The sequence below is a fragment of the Camelus dromedarius genome, chromosome 11 (assembly GCF_036321535.1).
Source record: "Camelus dromedarius isolate mCamDro1 chromosome 11, mCamDro1.pat, whole genome shotgun sequence".
NCBI lineage: Eukaryota > Metazoa > Chordata > Mammalia > Artiodactyla > Camelidae > Camelus > Camelus dromedarius.
Window position 1 is genome coordinate 8,329,029 of NC_087446.1, and position 14,497 is coordinate 8,343,525.

Below are 14,497 nucleotides of genomic sequence, written 5' to 3' on the forward strand. Positions count from 1 at the left end.
CAGTCATACCCGACTTCTTTCTGCTCTTCATTTGCAAACATTTATTGAGCACCTACAGTGTGCCTTGCCTGTGTGAGGACTGAAGCAGCAAACTAAGAGAAGGCAGGTCTCCACGGCACTGAAGTTACAGTTCAGGCTGGCCCAGCGCCTCCACTTCACACTCTGAGCCCCACGTTCCTCCTGTGACTTTGCCTGCTCAACAGTCCCCACCTCACAGGGCTGCCGTGAGGATAGAGGTGCAGCTGCTCAGGACCTGAACCAGGTTGGACACCCGGACCTAGTGACTCCCTCAGCAGATCGCCACCCCGTCCTCCTCCTCCAGCCACTCCCACCTCACGCTCTGCTGCCCCTTTTTCCAGAGGGTTGTCCCAAGGGCTCCCAGCTGGACCCCCAAATCCCAATCCTTTAGCACCTCCCTCCATGCTCGGGTGCCTCCTTCGGGAGATTGTTTTGGTGCCAAATGATTCTCACTTTACCCTCCCCTGCCACCCCCGCCAGGGAAGGGGTCAAGTTAATGGAATCTGAGTGGGAAGCTTTGTATAAAATAAAGATCCTTTCATAGAGTAAGAGAGCATTCTAAAATTTGCCTTTGAGGCCCCTTTGGATTTTCTGCTTAGCAGGTTTGCTTAAAGCAGGGCAGTTCTGAGCCCCTCCCTCTCCAGTGGCCAACACAGGCCAGAGGATCTGGGCATAGGTAATGCCATCCGAGGCCCTGGAGGAAAACCCAGGCTGGGCCAGTCCCTCTCAGCCCCCAGGGAGTCCTCCCAGAAAGCAAGAAGGGAGACCGTGGGCACTTCTCCATTCTGTGACTGGGAGTGTCACCTCCAGAGCAGAGCACCACCACCCCAAGCCTACAGTCTTCTTGGGAAAGGACGCTTGCCATGCTCCACACTCCACCCCAAAAAAGAAAAAATCAACCCCAGGGACATTCCTCCACAACCACTCATGCATCTGTGATTTACCTGATGAGGCAGGGTGAAGACTGAAGCACAGAGAGGTTTAGGATCCTGCCCGGGGTCACACAGCAACTGGGAGCTGTGCAGAGGTGGATCCAGAGCAGACTGCGAGTGCTGTGTTTTTCAGAGACCCCAGGTTTGTTTTCCTGGACCATCTTGCTTGATTTCAGAAAGACCTGCCTGTGGACCAGCCTGAAAAGGAAGCTAGGGAGCCGGTGAGTAAGTGCAAGTCTCTGTGCTTGTTCTCCTCTCATCCTTACCAGGATTCTTCTAGGTACACGGCATGATGGCACTTTTGACAGATGAGGACACAAGGACCAGGGAGGCGAAGCCACACAGCTCTCTCACAGGTACTGGCTTCTGTCCCTGGCACTGTGGGCAGGAGGCTGATATGCTCCCCCACCAGGACCAGCGGGTCTCTGGCCTTGAGCAAGGCTTCCAGCCGCTGGGCTCCAGGGTGGAGGGCCAGGTAAGGGAGTGGGCAGGGGGCCTTTCTGTCTAATGTCAGGCTGACCGAGGACTGAGACTCCTGCCAACTTCTGCTTCTCTGACTTTGAGGAGCACAGCTCAGAAAGCTTGGCTTTTCTCCGGGCTGGGTGAGACTCCGCCGGCCAGGTTCCCAGCAGCGCTGGGTCCCTCGGGAGCACAGACGGATCAGCAGGTTTCCTCAAGCTCATCCTGGCCCTGGGGTTCCCTGCCCCCACCCCGCCTTTCCAGGTACAGATTCTCCCCTGGTGCTTGGCCCCGTGCCTGGGGGCCACCTGGGGGCCAGAAGGGGCATCTGCTTTGAGTCAGACCCTCTGGCCTCACTGTTCACCAGATACTTATCATTGACAAGCCCCTTAATTTCTCCAAGCCCAGCTTCCTGTAAAGGTGATGGTCACCCTGCATCTCACTTTGCAGAGATTTCAGGGAGCTAAAAGGTAGTAGGAAAGTGCCCAGGGCCTGACTAACAGACACTAAATACAGCGGGTTCCTTTCTCTTCCCTTCCTTCTGAGGCAGAATCCTGGCTTACAGGAGGGTCCCCCTGGCCGTGGGCCAAAGGGTGAATATTGTCAAGGAGATTTGAGACATCACTACTGACAAAAGCTCTGCCAAGCCTTCTTCAGGTCTCCAGGTAAGTGGGCCTGGAAGGTAGGTGAATTGAGAGCCCTCCTCATGCTGAGCCACCCCCGGCCTTCCCGCACCCCCACACTGTCCCCCAACACTGGCTGCATCCCAGAGCTTCTCCCTGGGCACCCCATATCCCGCTAGATGCTAACACGGTCCTCTGGACTCCACCCACTCAGGCTCTGAGCCTTCTCCTTGCCAGCCCCAGAGATGGAGCCTCACGCACTGGCGGGTCTCTGGCAGGGAACAGGGGGGCAGTGCTAATGACGAAGGCAGCAGAGGTTACAGGGCACTGTGAAGGGACACACAGCTCACCCTGGTGTCTGGAGGGGCTTCCTGGAGGAGATGCCATTATCACTAGGATTTGAAGGACTGAAGAGTGGGAGTGTGTGAGTTAGATGAGAGTTGGCCAAGCCAGGAAAGGTGAGACAGGCTGCCAGGTAGAGGTCGCAGAGCGAATAGAGGCATGGAGCTTGGAAACAGCATGACGGGTGAGGGGAGCACAGGCAGGTCGCTGAGGCAGTTCCTGGAATTTGAGGAGAGAAAGGAACAGACTGGGGACCGAGGTTCAGAGGAGTGGAGTGACTGACCTCGCAGCACAGCTGGCCCCCAGCCCGTGCTTGCTCTCCTGCCCCAGGCCGGCCACAGAGATGGCGCAGTTGTCAGAATCCGGCACAGGTGTTGCTGGGATCTGGGGAAAGTGGCAGAAATCAGATAAACCAGAGGTGGGTGCAGAGTCAGATCCCAAGGGAGTCGCCTCTTCATGACAGAATGTGGGGCAGGCGTCCTTCTGTCCCCCACCCCAGCCCCAGTATCAGGGGCTGGGGCCTTGCGTGGGCTGAGCCCGGGGGAGCCTGGTGAGGGACAGGAGCCGGGCAGGCCTGCCCCAGGATGTGGCCCATGTGGCACTGCCCACGGCCTCCCTCCTCCCTCGGCAAACAACCATGCACGCGCCGCCTACTGCGGTGTGGAGCCCGCACCGGTGTCACAGGACTCCAGAACCCCCTTTCTGCCCCAAGCCAGCCTGGCCGTCCCCTACAGATGCTCTTACAGCACGAGCAAGGAGGCCAAGTGAGTCAGGGCCAATCTCTCATCTAGAACAGCTCTGGTCAAGGCCACGGCCCCCTTTCTCATTGCCCACCGTAGTCCCTGGGCTTCTCCTCTGAGCTCTAGGGCAGTGATTGGTCAAAAGGAAAGGGAAGACTGCTTTGGAGTCAGAAGGCCCAGGTTTTATTAGTAACTGGCTGTGTGACCTAAACAAATCACAGCTCTGAGCCTCTGTTTTCTCATCTGTAAAATGGAGGCAACAATGCCCACCAGGGGCAGGTAGTATTCATTCATTCCACAAATGTCTACTGAGCGCCCACTCTGTGCCTGACTCTCTGTTAGCCCCGGGGAGAAGAGCGGTGAGCAAAACGGGCCAAACCCCTGCCCTTTACGCGCTTCCTCTCAGGAGAACCAGTACCAGCAGCAAAATCAACCGCCGCAAGGAAGTGAAGCGTCGGTGTGTCTGTCAGACAGTGGCCTGTGGAGAAAGCGCAGCGAGGGAGGGGGCCTGGAGGGAGGGGAGGCGGGGGAGCTTTCAGCAGCGCGGTTTGAGAAGAGCACAGCCTCACTGGGAGGCTGGAGATCGAGCCACGTGTCCATCGCGGGGACGGGCTCCAGGCAGGGGGAGCAGCGGAGCAAGGGCTGAGGTGGGGCTGGAGATCAGGTGGGTGCTGTGCTCGCTGGGGTCTGGGCACTGGCTCTTCTCCCCACCAGAGGTCGACCCCTGGCGGACAGGCATCATGGGTCCCGCTCACTGGGAACCCCAGGGCCCAGCACAGGTGAGATGAATTCACCAGTGGCCACATCCTTTACTAGAAGAAAACCGAGGCCCAGAGAGGACTGGTGCCTGAGCTGAGCTCCTTCCCTGAGCTAAGGGCACAGGGGGGATTGGGTCCTGGGCTGCCAACAGCCTCCCGACCCCAAGCCTATCAACCATCGCCCTCTTCCCGCTGGTCTGGCCATTTCCCCATCACTGGGCTGGGCATGGGGCTCCCTGGCGCTGCTGAGCCAAGCTGTACCCCACATTCCCTCTCAGAGGGGTGGAGCAGGACTGCTGTGCCAGGTCCGAGGGCCTCCCACCTGCTCCTTGTCATTACATGACCGTCCTGGACTTCCTCCTGGGTGAGAAGCGGGCACTGGGATGCTGGGATGCTGGCCAAGCCAATCATCCTTTTGGTTTATTTGATTTGTTTTTGGCCACAGGATTCTTTCTCCAAACAACTTTGTCTAGGGAACCCCAGGGTGGGGAACGGAGAGTACAGAACAGCTCTAGTTGTAGTGATGGGGGAAGCCCAGCCTCCAGGAGGCCCCGGAGCCCTCTCAGATCTGAGGGAACACTTGACAAACTGCTTGTCTTGGCCACCTGTCGTCCTCTCCACGGGCCAGTGGGGCTCAGAGGCCTGAGCATGGAGCAGCCGGTCAGCCTGGCTGGTAGCCGGGCCCACTGTCTCCGGGCCTGTCCTCCAGCGCTGGGTGGGACCCGCTCCTGACCCGCTCCTGACTCGCTCCTGACTCGCAGCTCAGTGGGTGCGGCGTGCAGGCTGCTGCCTCCCCGTGCCTGAGATCCCACTGGCCTCCCTACGCTGCCCTGTGTCTCCCCTCACCCAGATTTCAGGGGCCTTCCCGACCTGAGCACTTCTAGGGTGACAGTAGCTATAAGTCTTTAATGGCCAACCCCTCACTGTTACTCCAGTGCCCCCCAGGCCCTTCCTACCTTTTCCCTGGGAGCCCCCCAGGGGCCAGCCAGCCCTCCCTAGAGCCTCTCTCCTCCCTCCTTATCCCCACCCCAGGGAACCTTAACCAGCATATTCTTTTTTTTTTTTTTTTTTAAATAAAGGTACTGGGGATTGAACCCAGGACCTCAGGCATGCTAAGCACGCACTTTACCACTGAGCTATACCCTCCCCGCCGACCAGCACTATTATGAGAGGTTTCAAGAGTTAGGCAATGACAACTTCCTGTTATACCCAGACAACAGCTGGAGGTTAGGCCAGGACCAGCAGGGGCCCCTCGGGAGAGTGTGTGTGTGTGTGTGTGTGTGTGTGTGTGTGTGTGTGTGTGTGTCTTGGTCTCTGTGTATCCAAGTGTGTCTCTGATGTATGATGTCTGCATGTGTCTCTTGTGTTGTCTGTATGTGTGTTTGTGTTTGTGTGTGTCTGGGTGTGTGTTTGGAGGTGACCCGAAATTTCCCTCCACCTCTTCGAGAGCTAAGAGAGCTGAAGAGGGCCACCCCTGGGGAGTTTTGTCTGCTGCGGCTGTCCGTGCTCTGAAGACATCCATGAACCAGCACAGGTGAGCGTCAGACACAGACACTGAGTTTCAAACCTGGCGGGGGACCCAGAGGCTGCACAGTCCCACCCCTTCTTTGCCCTAAAATGTGCAGCACAGATTCATTAGTTCAGTCAGAATATTTCAAATGATTTTTTCAAAAAAAATCATTTGAAATAAAAATCATTTCATGTAACCCTCACAATAATCCCATGAAGCATGACTGTCCCCAGCGAGGCTCACAGCCCCTGCTCCTGGAAGCAGCATCAGTGACCTCGCCCACCCCCACCCCGACCCCTGGCCTGGTTTGCGGCCACGGCCAAGTGAGCTGCAGGGACGGTCCCCTTCTAGTTCTCTCCACTGGGGCCGAGGCTGGGGTAGCTCTATTCAAAGAGGCTTGTGGCCCCTGGTGACCTGGCCTCCCTCATGATGGCTGGGACAGCAGTGACCACCCCAGAATGGGCCCCGGAACCCCGAGGATAAAGGAGGGGAGCAATTCGTAACAGCCAAAGCCTGGCCTGTTTCTCTGTCCCCGCTGAGTTCTTTCCCCTGCCCAGCCCGGTCCTCACCAGGCACTCCAGAGCTTGGTACGACGGGGCGTTCCTAGTCCCTGGCCAGCCAGGAGTGTTGTTATCAATACATGAAGCAAGTCAGGCGTCCTGTCAGCCCGACCCTCAGGCTCTGGTTCACCCCACTTCACAGACAGGAGGGCCCCCCAAAAGCTATATGCAAAACTCAGTCTTTCATTAACAGCACCCTGGAGGGGCTTGTGAATGACAAGGAATTCGAGAAGAGAAGGGACCCTCCTTCACCTCCCTGGTCAAGTGAAGAAGCTTTTGCTGAAGGAATAACCACTCCCTAATTACTTTGGGGTCCCCTTTCAGCCAGCACCGGCTTGAGCACACCCGTGCCCTTCGTGAGCACCCAGCAGAGTGGGCTTGGCCGGCGTGCACAGACCCTCAAGTGCCCCCAACCCTCCCGCCCATGTGCCCACACACACAAGCCTGCGCCCCCTCTGATGGGCTGTTGCCTGCCAAGTGGGTCTGGCTGACACTCTTAGGACAAGTTCTCCATCCTGGACCCCCTGGAACAGGTAAGTTGCCCCTCACATCCCACACAGGCGACCCCAGGAGTCAGGGCAGCAACCCCCTCCCATCCTGGGGCCCCTGTTGCAGCTACAAAATGTCTCCAGCCAAGTTTGCAGATCTTCCCTGGGGCCTCGTTCAGATGCCATGTGAAGAGGTGCGGCCCCCACCCTCCAGGAGCCCCAGCCAGTGGAAACAGTCCTGTCAGGCACTGCCCACAACGCAGGGGAGCTCAGAGGAGGCAGCCTGTGCTGTGTCCTGGTCCTGTAGGTGTCGACTGGCCCACCAGGCAAGGCGGGGAGGTCAGTTCACAAAGCAGGGACAGCCGGAGCAAAAGCACATGAACATCCTGGAATATCTGAGAAAGGGTCAGTGTGCTGGGGCTCCCCCTGAACACCCCCAGGTACCATGAGGGCCTGGCACAGAGTCATTCTCATGGCAATTTTAGCAAAAGGATACAGAGCTTAATCAGCAAAGGGAACGGGCACCAGGGTGACGTCTAGTGGAGTCACACAGGATGCGCTTAATGTCTTCAGTAGTGAGTTGTGACGACACGCATGAAGTGTTGCCAACCAGGGAAGCTTGGTAGAAACTCAGCACTCAAGGTTTTAATTGTGGGCTGGCCACCTAGGCACCTTCTGCCTCACATTTACCCAAATCCAGAACCCCAGAAGGAAAGCAGTGGTTCAGCACGAACCAGGCTGTCGGTACAAACAGTTTAAGCCCAGTGGCTGCTCTTATCAGGAAGTGGTGGGAACTTTCCTGAAATCCAAGTTTCCAGATGTCAGCCAAGGTCCAGCCTGTGGCAGGCCTTTGTCTCAGGCCTGCTGAGTCAGTTCTTCTCTGGATGGTTAGAATGAAGGTGGGGAGGGAGGCCATGAGGCCAAGGGGGCAGATGGAGGCCACATCAGGGAAGGCCTTCTGGATCAAGCTGGACTTGATCATGTGGGTGATGGCGCCATGGGCAGGTGATGAGCTGGAGGCAGGTGACAAGGTCCAGCCTGTGCTTAAGGACTCTCCTTCTGGAAGCTTTGTGGAGGCTAGAGGGGAGAAGAGGCAGCTAGGAAGCTACAGAAATCACCCGGAGTCTAGTTCTGGAACTGAGGTGCACTGGGGAAGCCAGCAGCAAGAGAGGCCTCAAGGGGCAGAGAAGTTGTCTGGCGGGAGGAGGTGGTGCTGCTCTTTGAGGGCCCCGGGGGGGAATTGTTTGAGCCTAGGGTGGAGGCAGAAGGTGGGGCAGGATCCTAGGAGCCTGTCCTGGGAGGGAGGCTGGCAGGTTAGGGGTGGGGCATGAGGTGGGGGCAGGAACCCAGCTCTGGAGGATGTGGGGTGTGGGTGGCGGTGGGGAGAGGCCGGAAGAGGAAGACAGAAATTGCCTGAGTTACAGATAACCTCAGCCACCTCGGGCCCCTAGAACAAAGCTGTTGAGAATTAAACACAGGTACAGGGAGATGGACAGAAAGCGGGAGAGCTGGGCACACTTCAGACAAAGAGGAGGACAGGTATCAGTTCAGTCGCACCCCGACATCCCTCAGCACACCCCAACTGAGCGGCCCCTGTGCGGGCAGCACTGCACTGGGTGTGGAGTCAGGGAACTCACTCCTGGGCATGTCCTGGGGGCTGGGCAGGTTCAGGAAGGGTGACCGGAGCAAAGACAGGGGCAGCTATAGCCAGTGGGGAGGGCTGAGCCCGGGATGGGCTCTGGAAGGGACCCAAGAGGCAGTTTATTCAACCCTTGGGTGCGCAGGCTCACCCAAGGTCACGTCACTCCAAACTGACAGCCCTAGTCTACTGTCTGTGTGCAGTACACACACAGGCATGCCCCAGCTGCTAAAGGCCAGTCCTTTCTTGGACCAGTCTGGTGAAGGGGCAGCCCCAGGCCAGCCCTCGCTGATCTCGCCCCGCCCTCCCATTCTTCAGCATCAAGAAGTCAAACTTTTGAGCCCACAGCACCCTGCCACGAGGCCCTGTGGCCCATGAGATGGCACATGGGAGTCTCTAAGCACCAGGAGGCCCTGGGCTGGCAGCTGCAGGCTCTGCTGGTATGATGCCCGGGGGCCCTTGGAGGAGCTTGCCGGCCAGTAGGACTGAGCTGGGCAGATGACTACATCTAGTCTCTGCAGCCCTGCCCCGTTCCACTTGTATGCCACCAAAGCTGGCCACCCAGATTCCCCCACACCTGGAGGGCTTTGGCTCTCGGCAAGTACAGACCTGCAGGAAACGAGCAGTGGGGGAGACAGTCAGCACAGAAGGAGGACTGGAGGAACTGGGGTGCCCAGACTGAAATGCCCTCAGGCGTGACCAAGGGCCCGCCAGTCCTGCAGCCTCTCTGGGGACACTGAGTGACTCATGATGGAACATTCCTCCCCAGGTGGGCTGCAGTGCTGATGGCTGGGTGCTGAGGGGGGGGGGCCCCCTCAGCTCTGTCCTGCCGTAAAAATGCCTACCGGCCACACCGCCAACGGTGCTGTGGCAAGGACTGGCCGCCTCCTGGGTCACGGTGCAGCCCCCTCTCCCCAGGCCTTGGACAGTGGGGAAGGGCGGGAGTTACTGTCACCACTGTGCAGTGGGACAGCTAAGACCTGGCAGTGGAGTGTGTGCTGCGGCCCTGGAGGAGGGAGCTGGGTGAGCGGCGGAGGTTTAGCTGAGGTTCGGGAGGGGCTGGAGTTGTGCTGGGGTGGCTCAGGTTAGCCCAGGGGTCAAGGCTGAAGGATCCGGTGACAGGGCTGGGATGCGGCAGAGGCTGTCCCCACATCGTGGGCCTAACAGATCTGGCAATGTCCCCACGAGCTAGGCCCTCTCCCTCTTGTCCCCTCTGTCCCCTGGCTACTCTGCTCACTTTTCTGGTCACCATCTCCGGCAGCCTCAGACTCCCCAAATCTGGGTGAGGGGTCACAAACAGACCCTTACCCACAGTAGGCGCACTGTCAGGGCCCACAGAAATGTTTAAATTATTTTTGTCAGAAGGAGGAAAATGGCCATCACCCAGCCTGGGTTATATTCTTCTTTACAGAAGCACAGTCGCAAAATAGAATTTTAAATATTTTTTTTGGAAGGTGCCCACGAAAGTCATTCTGAAGCCCTGGTCATGAAGGACACTTATAGGCCTGTGTCCCTGCTGGGGCCTCACTGTGCGGTAATGACCTGCTCACTCGACTGCCTCCTCCAGCAGGGCCTTGTCTTACTGTCACAGCGGACACGCAGCGGGCACTGGGCGAATAAGTACATGCTTGTAAGTGAAAAAGTAGTTTATGCTGACTGAGCACTTGCCCTGTGCCAGGTGCTGTGCTCGGCTCCTATGAAGCAGGCACATTACCGTCACACCCATTTTACAGATGAGGACAGCAAGGCTAAAGGACTTGCCCGAGTTGTTCACCAGGAAGCCTGAGTGTCAAGCCTGCACCCTGGACCACTGGCCCAGCAACGTCCCTATGGAGGTGGAGCAACTGGTAGGTGTGTCATTTCCAGGAGGGACAACCTCACATAGATATCAGGCAAGTCCCGGATGTCTATGAGTTCTGACCCACGCACCAGTGCCTTCAAAGGCCCCAGTGCTGCCCTGACCTTCCTCCAGACCGCACAGCCCATGTAGACCATTTCTCCATGCGGCCAGGTGCTGTGCTGTGGGGACAATGAGTGATAATTGTAGCTCAGGCTCACTGAGTACCAGGCATTAAGCCATCTAATCTTCACGGTATCCCTGGGGGCTGCGTGACTGTTATTCCCATTCCAGAACACAGCCTGAGAAGTACACTGAGAGAGGGAGGAGGGAGCCATTCCTTCTGCCTTAGGAACTCAGAGGCAAGGGAACAAGCCTTCATGAGACAAGAGAGGTTTGAGTCCATCCGTGAAAGATTAGAATTTCATCAGGCAGTGATGGGGACAGGGCATTCCAGGCCAGGGCACAGCCTGAGCAAAGGGGTGGGAGTGGGAGGGGGGCCTGGGGTGAAGCTAAGGAGGGCTCAGCTGGGAACCACAAGCAAGGTCGCAGGGGGTTTCGGGTTGCTGGCTTCAGAGGCCGTGCAAGGGAGTAGGGTGTTTGAAGATTGAGGAGAGCAATGGTTGCTGTATGTTTATTGAGCATTTATTAGGAGCCAGGCTCTGTAATAGGCATTGGGGAGCAGCAATGACTAAGGCACAGTCACCCATTAGAACCCGGCTGGGAGAGGCCATCTCAGCTGGGGACCTACATTCTGTTCCTAGAGCCCCGGCTGGCCCCAGTAACCTGGATCCAGAATCCTTCCCTCCTTGGACTGGACTTCTCCTTCCATAAAACAGGCTTAACTGCACTTGCCACCTGGTGATGGGGCTCTTTGAGCAACCTGGATAAAAGATTGTGTAAAATAGGAGCCCTGTCGCCAGACTGGGCGGGGTGGAGTAGGGAGCCCACATCAGATCCCCAGGAGGCAGAGAAACAGCCCTTGGGGGTCAGGAGGCACCAAGATTCTCTGAGGTTACTGCCTCCTGTCAGCTGTCAGACGTGTTCCCACAGGCAGAAAGCCTGAAATAAAGCCTCCTCTCACCCAGGACACTCTGTCTGTGATGGTTAAATGACAGACGCTGACACCCTGGCAGCTGATGGGCACAGACAGCCAGGAGGAAGATACAGATGTGGCCTTGGCTGCAGGGAAGTGGCTAGACGTGCCTACTAGGTGTGCATTTGACACAAGCATTCTGAGCACTAGTAGGGTGGGTCCGGGCACAAGTATTCGGAGTCATGGGGGAGGCAGACAGGACACGGCTCATTCCACCACCACGTGGGGGGGAATGGGGAAGTCTGGTCTCTGGAAGCTACCTGACTCGCCTCCAAGGCCAAAATAAACCCTTCTCCCTTCTGAAGACCACAGGTGGCACAAGCCCTTTGTGCTGAAGCAGCTCCGCCCCTCACTTGACGTCACCGAGGAAACAGGCCAAGAAGCCTTGTCGAGTTGACCGTCACACAGCCAGTTGCGTGACAGACAGGACAGTTGTTATTATTCGCATTTTACAAATGAGAGGTGCAGTGGCTCACAGAGCAGGTCACAGAGCAAGCCAGTGGTGCCCCGGCCTAGACCCGGGGCCACAGATTCTGCATCCTCCTTGCTTTTCACCGCAGCCCACGCTGATGCGGGACCTCTCAGGGCTGCTGCTGCTCTGGATCTGTGTGTGTGTGTGGGGGGGGTTCTGTGGCCCCAAAGCACTCGGGTTGGTCCCCTGGCAAGCAGGCGCTGGGGCAGGAGCCAGCTGAGGCTCCTCTCACTGAGCTGTTCCTCAGCATTCCCAGTGCAGAGCCAACTTCTCCATGAAGCAGGGCAGGCATGACGCCCAGGATGCAGGATGCTTTGGGGGCCCCTGGAAATCTTTTCATTTCTTTTAAAACTGGAAGAAGAAGAAAAACTGGAAGAAAAATTAAGTATAATAATGATGAACACTTACTCATGAATCAAGCCTAGATAATAGTCGTCTTTCTACCAATGTGGTGGTAGAAGATAATTTTAAATCTTTTTTATGAAGGAAGGGGTCCCCAAGGCAAAAGGGCCTGGCAACGGAGAAAGGCATCCTGTGGCCCCACAGCAGTGGCCACATTGTCAGCCACCAGGACCCTGTTCCAGCCAGGGCCAAGCTGGCCACCTCCACCCTGCCACTGTTTATGAAATGATGATGGGAGAAAGGAGTGGTAAGAACCGAGCAGTGAAAAAGAGAAGAGGGGTGACAGGAAAAGACTAGACAAATGAACAGCTGCCGGACAGACAGCGGAGTCTGGAAGGACCGAGCCCTGCTGAGGGAGAAGATGGCAGAGAGGCCGGGGCAGCAGAGACGGGGAGGCAGGGCTGTGTGAACACACTCGGCTGACAGGTGCTGTCAGAGAGGATGGTCCAGAAAGAGGGAGGGGCTTGGCACAAGTGTGGGAGCCTTGAACAACTAGGCCAGGAATTTCCCAGGGGCCCTTATGACAGACCCTATGTGGCTGCTGTAACAAGTTACCACAAATTTGGTGACTTAAAGCAAGAGATATTTATTCTCTTACACTTTAGAAGACCACAAGTCCAAAATCAAAATCACTGGGCCAAAATCAAAGTGTCAGCAGGGCCCTGCTTTCTAGAGAGTCTCTAGGGAAGAAGCCGTTCCTGGCTTTTCCCAGCTTCTGGTGGCTGCCAGCATTCCGGGTCTCATGGCCACACACTCTGCGGTCAGTCCCTTTGCTCCTTCCTCTGTCTCTTATAAGGACACTGGTGATATTACATTTAGAGCCCACCCCGATAATCCAGGATAACCTCCCCATCTCAAAATCCTTCATTCAATCACATCTGCAAAGACTTTCCATGTCCAGTAACATTCACTGCTTCCAGGGATTAGGACCTAACATCTTTGGGGCTAATAATTCACTTACTACAGGCCCACAGAAGCAACACAGTTTACTAGAGGGCTGCCTCCAGCCAGCCTGTGGGCCTGGCCCTTGCCTGAAACCAGTGGAAGGCACGCAGCCTCTTGCTTTACAAACCAGCACATCCTGGGAAAGGTCCTCAGAGAGGAGTGAAGCCGGCTCTGCAGTGCAGGTGGCGGGATGTGGAGACTCCCCTGGAACTGGCGAGGACAGAACCAGGGAGTTAAGCACCGAGGAGAAGAAGGTGTCAAGATAAGGCCCCTCCCTACCTGGACACTGACTCTAAATCTGATTTGAATTCTTATTTCACTCATTCCACGTTCAGCAGATGCTCAGACATGATCCAGGCCCTGTGCCAGGTTCTGAAGTGCCGGCCCTTGTCCTCAGGGAGCTCGTATGCAGTCTAACCCCAGAAGCAAGCACTGTTGTCTTCAAGATGCTGTGAGTGCAGGTGAGGCCCCTCTTTTCCAGGTGGGGCAATGCAGGCCGAGGGAAGGTGGGTTGTTTTTGTCTGGAGTGGACTTAGCATAAGGGCTTCACATTTCTTCACTCTCCTACCCCAGCACCTTCCTGTCCGGTCTCAGTGGTTTTGTCGTTTCTAGTCTCTTCCTCTTGGCACTTTAAAAGTGAAATAACGACACTTCTCCCTTACAAGAGCTTGCACAGGAAGTAACTCCTCCCAAGCTGGGCCCTTTCTCTGCATCTGTAGAGTTGGTCAGTGGGGAGCCAGGGCAGGGACCCTTGGAGTCAGGCAGCATTTTCTTCATTTAGTATTCAGCGCTCATTCCACATGCAGATCTGAGAAAGGCAGAGGAACAGGTAGCCATCCTCACCTTCTCGGCGCCAACTGTGGCATGCTTCCTCCTTAAAACCCATAAAAGCTTCTGCCCTGAAATTTGGGGGCCCTGGGGTCAGACTGGGAAGCGGCAGAGCCTTCTGCCTGATCTGGAATCCCCAAGTCAACCTTGAAATGGAAAACACTCAGGCTTGGGTGTAGAGAGAATCTTCTAATTTCAATTTTGCCTCTTTAACTGTGTGACTTTAAGCAAATCACTTAAAAACTCTATGAACCCGTTTATTTATTGTAAAAAAAAAAAAAAAAAGTGTAGAAATGCCCAAAAGAACACTTGTGCCTCCAACAATCATTTGAGGGTTCAGTAAGGGCCAACTAGGTGCTACCCCTCCCAGTGGGCCCTAGGCCAGGGGTCATCAGCCTCCTTATTCCCTTGGGCCATCCTCGGGGAGGCTGTGCCCCCAACCATAGTGCCTTTAGGGTCCTGGCACCCCGGCCCTGTGGAGTCAGCTTGCTGAGCGCTGGAACCCAGAAGGCCGTGAGTGGGGGGAGGCTCACGAGGCAGCGCTAGTAGACGGCTCAGGTGTTTTGAGCCACCAGCTCCGGAATCAAGTGCGCAGTCAGGCCCGGCCGAGCCCCTGCTGGCAGACCCCAGTGGAGTCCTCCCGCAGCCAGGTGTCGCTCCCACGCCCGCACCTCCCACGAGCAGACTCTCGCCTGGCCGCGCCCCGCTTGCGGGGCCCACGCGGCGGGCGGGGCGAGCCGGGGGCCTTTGTGTTCAAATCGTCCAATGGGCGGCGACAGTGGGCGGTGACGCGGGGAGGGGCCTGGCCAATGGGCTGCGGCCTGTCAGCGTTGACTGACAGGCACACA

At 56.7% G+C, this 14,497-nt stretch overlaps 1 long non-coding RNA gene across 1 annotated transcript; it reads left to right on the forward strand.

Annotated features, from left to right (window-relative positions):
• Positions 1 to 6,358: 6,358 nt before the first annotated feature.
• Positions 6,359 to 11,572, forward strand: LOC135322514 (uncharacterized). Its single transcript, XR_010383107.1, has 4 exons — positions 6,359 to 6,475; positions 9,524 to 9,699; positions 9,803 to 9,916; positions 10,671 to 11,572. It is a non-coding gene; the product is annotated as an uncharacterized LOC135322514 (long non-coding RNA).
• Positions 11,573 to 14,497: the final 2,925 nt, after the last annotated feature.